Source organism: Hippichthys cyanospilos, chromosome 15 (genome assembly GCF_059441005.1).
Source record: "Hippichthys cyanospilos isolate Australia breed blue-spotted pipefish chromosome 15, RoL_Hcya_1.0, whole genome shotgun sequence".
In the NCBI taxonomy this organism is placed as follows: domain Eukaryota; kingdom Metazoa; phylum Chordata; class Actinopteri; order Syngnathiformes; family Syngnathidae; genus Hippichthys; species Hippichthys cyanospilos.
Window position 1 is genome coordinate 5,285,992 of NC_142383.1, and position 8,608 is coordinate 5,294,599.

Consider the following 8,608-nt stretch of genomic DNA (forward strand, 5'->3'; position numbering starts at 1 on the left):
AGTAATATTTATTTGGCATTGTTTTAGATTTTAAACTATGTTAGCTGTTTTCTGTTTATGGTTAGTTGTCAGGCTGCTTACTTGAAAGAGGTGTGTTTGCCCATTGAAGCTTTTATTTTATTAAATGACCAAGTCATTTTTTTTTCTCTTTTTTGTTGTAACATTTCTCTGGCAATCAGTTGCATCAAGTCAGCGCTTCTCAAATAGTGGGGTGGGTTCCCCTCGGGGAGAGCAGATGACCCCATGGAAAACGTTTTTGTCGTGTGAAGTGTAATTGCAATAAAATAAGAATTTCATCTCTTTTTTTTTTTTTTTCATTTCAACACACACGATCTTGCGTAAACTTACCAACCCCGCAAAGGAAGGCCAGAGTGATTTTTTTTTTTTACTTGAAATTAAGTGAACATTGCAGAACAGTGGTTCTCAAAGTGGGGTCTACGGCCCCCAAGGGGTCCATGGCCTGACTGCAGGGGGTCTGTGAAAGAATTTGCGTTCTTAATAAAAATGTATATATTTGTGTTAATTTCATTTTATTTTATATTAAATTGTGATTTTTTTCTTCAATAAAGCAATCACTTCAACCAGTTTAACATATTTTTTTAAAATGTAATAATTTTGAAATTTGTCAAAGAGACCCATATAATCCACGTCATCATCAAAGACCTTGATTATTTAGTCACTACATATTTGGCAACAACCTGTTTGGGGAAAATTGGCCCAGTTTGTTACGAGGAAGCATGCGATTTGCAATATTTACTATGCATATTACGGCTGAAAAGTAACATCTATATTTGTTGTCAAATTGAATATTGTAGTGGGTCATACATAATTCACCTACGGAACTATGCTGGGAAAAGCGGTTCCAGGGGGAAGAATAATACTGAGGGACGAGTGAGCAGAAGAGAGTTAGTACATGTTCAGAGAATTCCAAGATATGCACGTGTGAGCTGTTGTTGTTGTCCAATTTAATAAAAATACCACTATTAGTATTCCCGTTGACTCCGCCTCCAACTCCAAACACAACCCGCTATAATATGTTGGTGAATAAAAGGGGCACTTATTTTGGGCTTAAATGATTTTTCTTTTCCGCAACTTTTTGCAATGGGGGTCCTTAGAAAATATGCTTTCTAAAAAGGGATTCCTGACTCCAAAAAGTTTAACAACCACCGCAGTAGAAATTATTTGCTTGAATATAAGTACGTTTTGGCGCCCCCGGGTGTCTGGCGCCCGTAGCATTTCGGCTGATGTGTGAGCCGGCCCTGCTTACAGGATCACAATTAATAGAGTTGAGGATGTGGTCTCTTACCACTGGGAAGCCATGACCACCAGATGAAGAGTTACCCATGTCTGTATCATTTCACGTTATGTGCCAGAAAATATCGTGGAGCTACGAAAAACTGTGGGCAGTGAAAAAAAAATCACCTCATTTCATCACTGCACGGTAACACCAAAGCTTGGCTGTGAAAAATCCGTGAGTGCTGAACCAGAAGTTATTAAGACCAAGGACTAGAAACATGTTACATTTTATGCTTACAGCCACTTTGTGGCCAGAAAAAGGAAAATACAATCCAAATAGTGTCAAATGAAGTCAATAAAAGTTTTACTCGACCAAAGTTTAGTGAGGAAACTTATTATAGTAGATGTATGTGTGTTTGAGCATGCAATACAACACCAAGTGAAAGTGGCCCTCTGAGGTTAAAATTTACATAATGATCCCATGCCAATTTGATTTATCCACTCAAGTCTAGCCTCTTTGTTTTTTTTTTTTTTATACTATGCAGCTTTTTTTAAATTGTGTCTCAAATCTTAAATGCTAGGCAATAGCAATGCATGGGTAAGTGTTCAAGTCCCAAAGGGGCCACACTTGCCAAATGAGCGCTAACTGTATCAAGGTAAATGGAACAAAAATCTTCCTATGTTCAATCATAATTAAGCAACTCTAATATCTTACAAAAGATATATTTCAAAGGGGAAAAAAAGATGAACCCCAAGGGAAGAAACATGCCCAGGTATTTATCCTAGTCGAAATGAGGCTTCATCCGAGACATTTATAGTTATTACTGGATAAACATAAAGCCTTAAGTATCATTATCATATAATGGGCTGTGTTGAAGCAGCTATGATTCATTCTCTTCTTTTTTCCTTTTAGAAATGAATGTGGCTGTATTCAATAATAATAATAATAATAATAATAATAATAATAATAATAATAATAATAATAATAATAATAGGGAAAATGAAATTATTGTATTTTAATGATGTCCCAGTGAAAAATCAGGATCGAGTATAAGCTTTTGTAGGGCTTCTACGAATTAAGTATTGCATTTGATTGATGTGCAAAATAGGTAAAAAATACCAAATAAAATTTGCTATTCATCCCCCATTTTTTTCAAGTTTCACTTATGTGTCTGAGTAATGTAGTCAGTGAATGTATTTACCAGGCATACAGAATGTAGTTAACTTCTTGTCGACCATACACTCATTTAATGCATTTGATCACCACTTGAGTTCATTCATCTGTACATTTGCGTTTTCGTGTATCGCTTCCATACACTCACAGTCAAAGCAATTTACATTTTTCACTTCTGATCCGTGCAGGTGTCTTCCGTGAATATCAAATTCACCTCAAAGAGAATAATGATCCCACTGTGGCTCTCACGTACAAACATTCACATCCAGAAAGAGCTGTTTTGTCAGCCTGGGATTGATTCAAGTCACATGATCGCATCATTCACATATCCGTACGTCATCAAACGGCAAAAGTAAATAATTTAGTATATTTCAATGTTCTTGAAATTGTCCATTTGTACTTCATTAAATGAAAATTGGTTTCGTTATAATTGTGTGCCCTCTTCAAATAAGGACTTATTTCAGGAGTCAATTGGAAATAACAACTGTATGTGTATTACTCCTGTACATTTCGTACGGTGTCATTTTGTGGGGATTTTGTAGGCCTTCGAAGGCCTGTTTTCATTACCGTGAGCCAGCCCCCAGCACTTCTCCTTCTGTGTTTCTATAGTAACCTTGGCTAAAATCCAAACAGCCAGTAGGGCCCTCTGAAGGGCACTACACAGGGAAGATGAAAGATCTCCACCAGGCGACTGCAGCTTCCAGGCAACAGATAAATATGATTTTTAAAGGGGGGCACGGTTCCACTGTGCACAGGAGCGACGCTGACTCTTACTGTCACTGTGAAAGTGGTCTCTCCAGTATTCGGATATCAACAAATATTAACACGGTCCTTTGTCAGCCATGTTTTCTCTCATGCTCCGCAGCCTTCAAGCTGATTCTATCGAGAATGACAGGAGTGTAACGCAAATGTTGAAAAGTTGCTTAAACGCCCATAATAGAGACTGGTATACATGACGATTGCATTCCACATGATGGATAACAGCATGATTTTTTTTTTCATCCAAATCGACCTATTCCATTCCAAATTCCAAACGCAACTAAATTCCTTTTCCTGTTGGTTCAATGCACAGCAACATCTAGTGGCCATTCGAGCTGCATTCTACACATATTAGCCACAAATTGATCAAATTTCCGATACCGTACTATTTTACTGTACTGTATAGCCTATGCATGTAAACAAACATGCAAATAATAAATAAACATAATTTAAACCCTTATGTACTGAAGTGAAAATCACACAAACAAACAACTAAACAAACAAGAGAGTAAAAATCATCGACAAAAGATGAAACGTGTTTTTGCCTTTTGTTTTCAATGTTTCATTTGTCATTGATCTTTTTTTTAATTTGCGATCTTTTCTTTATGTTTTTTATTTTTAATTTGAGTTCTGTCTTGTAATATGGTTTAATTTTTTCCCCCAGTGGAATTAAGTTTATTTTCTCCATTGTATGTTTGTGATTTTTGATGTGCTATTGTGTTTCGTTTTTGTAATGTGTTTTGGTTTTTAGTTGATGGTTAATTTTCTTTATTTTTTATTGATTTGGATTTTTGGTTTGTGTATTGTTCTTTGTAATAAGCCTTACTTTTTGTAATTATGATTTGTGTTACATCATTTGCTTTTTTGTTAGTTAGTTAGTTAGTTAGTTAGTTAGTTAGTTAGTCTGTTTGTTTGTTTTATGATTTTTGGTTCACTGTACATATATTATGTACATAGATTCATCAAACATAGGAAATATTTTAGAATGCTGATCCCTACCTAATATCTACATTATATTTTTTTAAAAAAGCAACATTTAATTTTTTTCATGCACCGTTTTTGAAGTTTTTTAAATGGTAAACATGTGTTTACATAATTTGGGTTATTAATAATAACTATATATGTGTGTTAATTTCATTTTATTTCATATAAAATTGTTAAAGTATCCATGGTACCTCAAGAAAACAATCATTAAGTAATTGGCAGCAAAGGTTTTGGGGGAAATTTACCTTGTTTGTTATAAGGAGGCGTGCAATTTGCAATTGTTTTTTCTAAATTTCAGTATAGCTGAAAAGTAACATTTACTCATTGTCAAATAGAATCTGTTGTGGAATAAAAAGGGCACTTATGTTTGGCTTAAATGTTTTATTTGTTTTTGCTCAAACATTTGCAATGGGGGACCTTGGAAAATTTGCTTTCTAAAGGGGGTCCTTGACTCCAAAATAAGCAATAAAAAACTCAATTAATTAATTAAGACAAATCATCCCTATTCCCAAAAAATGCATGCTACTGAAGACTCTGGATGTGATTTAAACAGTTGTTTGTTTTTATATGCGGCCTTTTAATGACTGGAAACCAGTCCAGGGTATACGCTGCCTTTCAACATTCATTTTGAAAAGTGTGATTCTCTGACTACCCTGATGATTACAAGGCGTATTGAAAAGGATGGATGGAATTCCTGCATGTTACAGCTTGCAAGAAGATCCTAGAGGAGACAAACAGCTTCTTCCAAACATGCCCCGAAGACCAGATCCAGAAGAACATCAACCATATGAAAACTTATATTGTGTCTTTTTTGTTCGTTTAAAGTTGTGAACAAAAATATCACCTTGATGAAGTTATACTGTAAACTCATCTGTTAGATGCCTTTCTTCGGTGGCAATGCTGTGACTCGTGGTATAAGCCAGTTGCGATCAACCTTTTTTCACTGATGTACCCCCTGTGGAATATTCTTCTACCAAGTATCGCCTACCCAGCACAAAGCATTTTTGTGCAAAAATAAATAAATAAACCAACATGCATCCAGGAGATAGATTGTGTAGCATCATCTGCTTTATTTCTGGCTCATTTGCTGAAAAATGGTGTCACTCACAGCAATGCGCATCAATATAAGTATATGTCAGTATAGTGTTTTACAAAGGAGTCACTATAACACAATTGAGCAATGGTGTTTCAAATTCCAATTAATTTGCACATAATTTGAAAAGAAAAAAAACCCTCTTGTTACTGCTACAGCAATATGAAGCATTAAATTAGATTTTCTGATACTTGCAGAAACATTGATAAAATCTGAAGTCCCGCCACATACCCGCAGGGATACGTGCACCCACATCTGAGAATGACTGGTAAAAGCCACTAGACCAGGGGTCACCAACGTGGTGCTCGTGGGCACTGGGTAGTCCCTGAGCATATATATGAGTAGACCGCAGACCTGTTCTGCACATAGTTTACAAGTTATAGAACATTGTGATTTTCTAGGAATTTTACTACCGATTATGCATATAAGGATATACACTTCACATATAACACTTGATTTACATATTTACTACAGCTGTTTCATAATTAGTATGAGGAATCAATAACATGATCAGGGTCTTCACATAAACTTGTAGCCCATTGCGATACTCAGTACCAAAGAAGTAGCTCTCACTTTCAAAAATGTTGATGACACCTGCACTAGACCTTTAAACTGCTTAAATATAACCAATGCAATGTTTGATGTGCTTTACAATTACTGGCCATGGAAAAAAAAAATATAGTCAAGTCAAATTTTATTTATGAAGCACATTTAAAAAGACCGTAGTCAATCAACATGTCGTCCAATGAAATAAAAGTGCAAATCTGGGATCTGAGAGAACTTTCACCGTTTTCGTTGTTTGTTTGTTTGTTTTTTGTTTTTTGATGACCAGAAAATAAAGACCAAGACACAGCTATGAAGCCCTTTTCAGCTCTGTTCTCGCTGGAATGACTGCCCCCCCCCCCCCCCCCAACCAAAACACACACACACAGTCAATGGGTCTTGAGTAGTTTCAACATTGTAGATATGTGTGCAAGGATGTGAATGGATAGAAAGCTTTGCAGTCATGACAAAAGGTCACGGCAACAATTCGGCCTATCTCATGTCATTTACTTATAAGCCAAAGAGGCCTAGTGGAACGACTTTTATCTTCACAATTTCTTTGGCCATGTTCCCTCACAGTGAGCGTTTGCTGCAGCTGCCATCCAGCAGCCGAGGCGTTCAAAGCTCTGAGCATCAGTGTTTCTGTTTGTTCTTTGAAAGATTCATAAGTGCCACATCTACATGAATCATTCACCAAGGAAATGATTGTCATAAACATGAAGTGCCATCCCTGCCACTGTGTGTTGAAAAATGTATGCTTTTTAAATCATAAATTATGACATGGCACTCATTCTCCTTCTGGTGGAGGAGGGGTGAATGCTGATGACTTTCCAGCTCGTTTTACAGTGATGAGACTTGAATGACATTTTCTGTTAACTTCAATTTGCTGTCAAATGTCATTTTGTACAAATAATGTCAACTTCGAATTGAAAATGTGAAAATTGTCTGACTACAGATGAGCTCAGTTTTACGTCATTTTAAGAAGAAAGTGATCAAAGTATACAGTGCATTCTCACCAAACATAACGTGAACTGAAAGCTGTATCTGTTTGTTCTTCTTCTTGATGTTTTGTTTTAATTAGTGTTCTCGTTCATATGAAACTACCACGGACCAAGCTGTGAGAGCATGTCCATGTCTTTGTGTGTGTTCCTCTCTTTTTGCCTGTACTGTATAGATGAGACCCTCACCTCGAGGCGAGCCGATCCTCTTACTATAATACCTTTACCTAATCGCAGAAGCGAATCAGAGGGAGCCTGGGGGACTAGGCACTAATAGGTTCACACAAATGGGATCTAGTCAAAACCCCTTAATCCTCCCGGAACTGTAAATATGGAGAGCATTATCTACGTAGGCCTAGAGGCCTCTGATGTGGTACTGATGCAGATTTGACAGAGAGACTGAGAGATAGTAGCCAAAAACATCAATAAAACATCATTTAACATGCTACAAACAGTGCTACAGCAGTAATAGTGTTAGATGATGAAATACATTTGAAACTTTTAAAAGCCAGATTGAGTGTTTCATGTCATGAGTTTTTCTTTGACATACAGAAACGAGGGAAAACAAGCGTTGGCCTTGCTCAAATGTGTAATAATGAGAAAGATTGCTCAATTAAACAATTTTGGGAGGGCTAGGTAAACGACATAGGAAGAAGTTGAACAAACGATTAATTTATTTAAATTTGGGTAGGATAGTGAGGAGTTTGGTAATAAAAGAAAATATACCAGTGGCTTTCACCAGTAGTGGACAATTTGACATTTAGCATTGTTTGGTCCTGGATATGTGAACTTTATTGCCTCCCTGGTTTCTACAGCTCCTGAGCATGAATGTATGCAGTATGTATGCTACTCTGTAAAAAAAAAATAATAATAAATTTAAAAAAAAAATACATACATTAAGACTGCAGTAGAATTTTTTTAATGAAAATAGTCAAGCACTAATAAAAGTTGTTGTTCAATATAGGCTGCTGTGTTTACAAGAGGACTTTTTTACATTCATTTAAGCGTTATTCTTGTAGACGTATTCACATTCCTCAAAAAGTTGCGATATTTTGACGTTTTAATTGTTAAACTCCATTTTATTCTCAAAACAACAAGGACAACAACAACAGTAATAACTGTGGCCCAACTATTTAGTTGTACCGGAGCTCCCCCTGGAGGTGTGAAATGTAGTTTTATTACACATTGGTTAAAAATTCTGATTAGCAGGAAGCTAGAGGAAACAGAATTGAAATAGAATAAAAAAGTAACAATTTCAATACGTGTAATTTGTTTTGCCATATATATATATATATATATATATATATATATATATATATATATATATATATATATATATATATATATATGCAGTACACACACACACACGCACACACACACAGTATAATTACATAGTATAATTAGAATATGATATATCAAATGCACTTTCAAGAATGATGGATATGGATGATTATCTTTGTTATTTGTATTTGTCTATGCAACGTGAAAAGCACAGGTGTGCGCACGTACACGTGCAAACTGTACAGTACTGTATTTTGAATTCGGCAGCACTGTCCTGCAGTGACATCCAGAGGCTGTAATTAGTACCGCCACAGTAAAATAGAATAACTCAAAGCAATTGCAATTAAATGGACATATCTAGAAATGCATAGCTGGGTGGATGTTGTATCAATAATTATGTCAGAAATGTCATTCGTGTGACTGATCATCCCACACATAACTTAAACTTTCTCAAGCCCTTGAACAGAAAAAATTGGAGTACAAATATACTGCATTTTGCACGTTGAAAGACCAGAGAAATGAGGACATTGGTTTCAGATA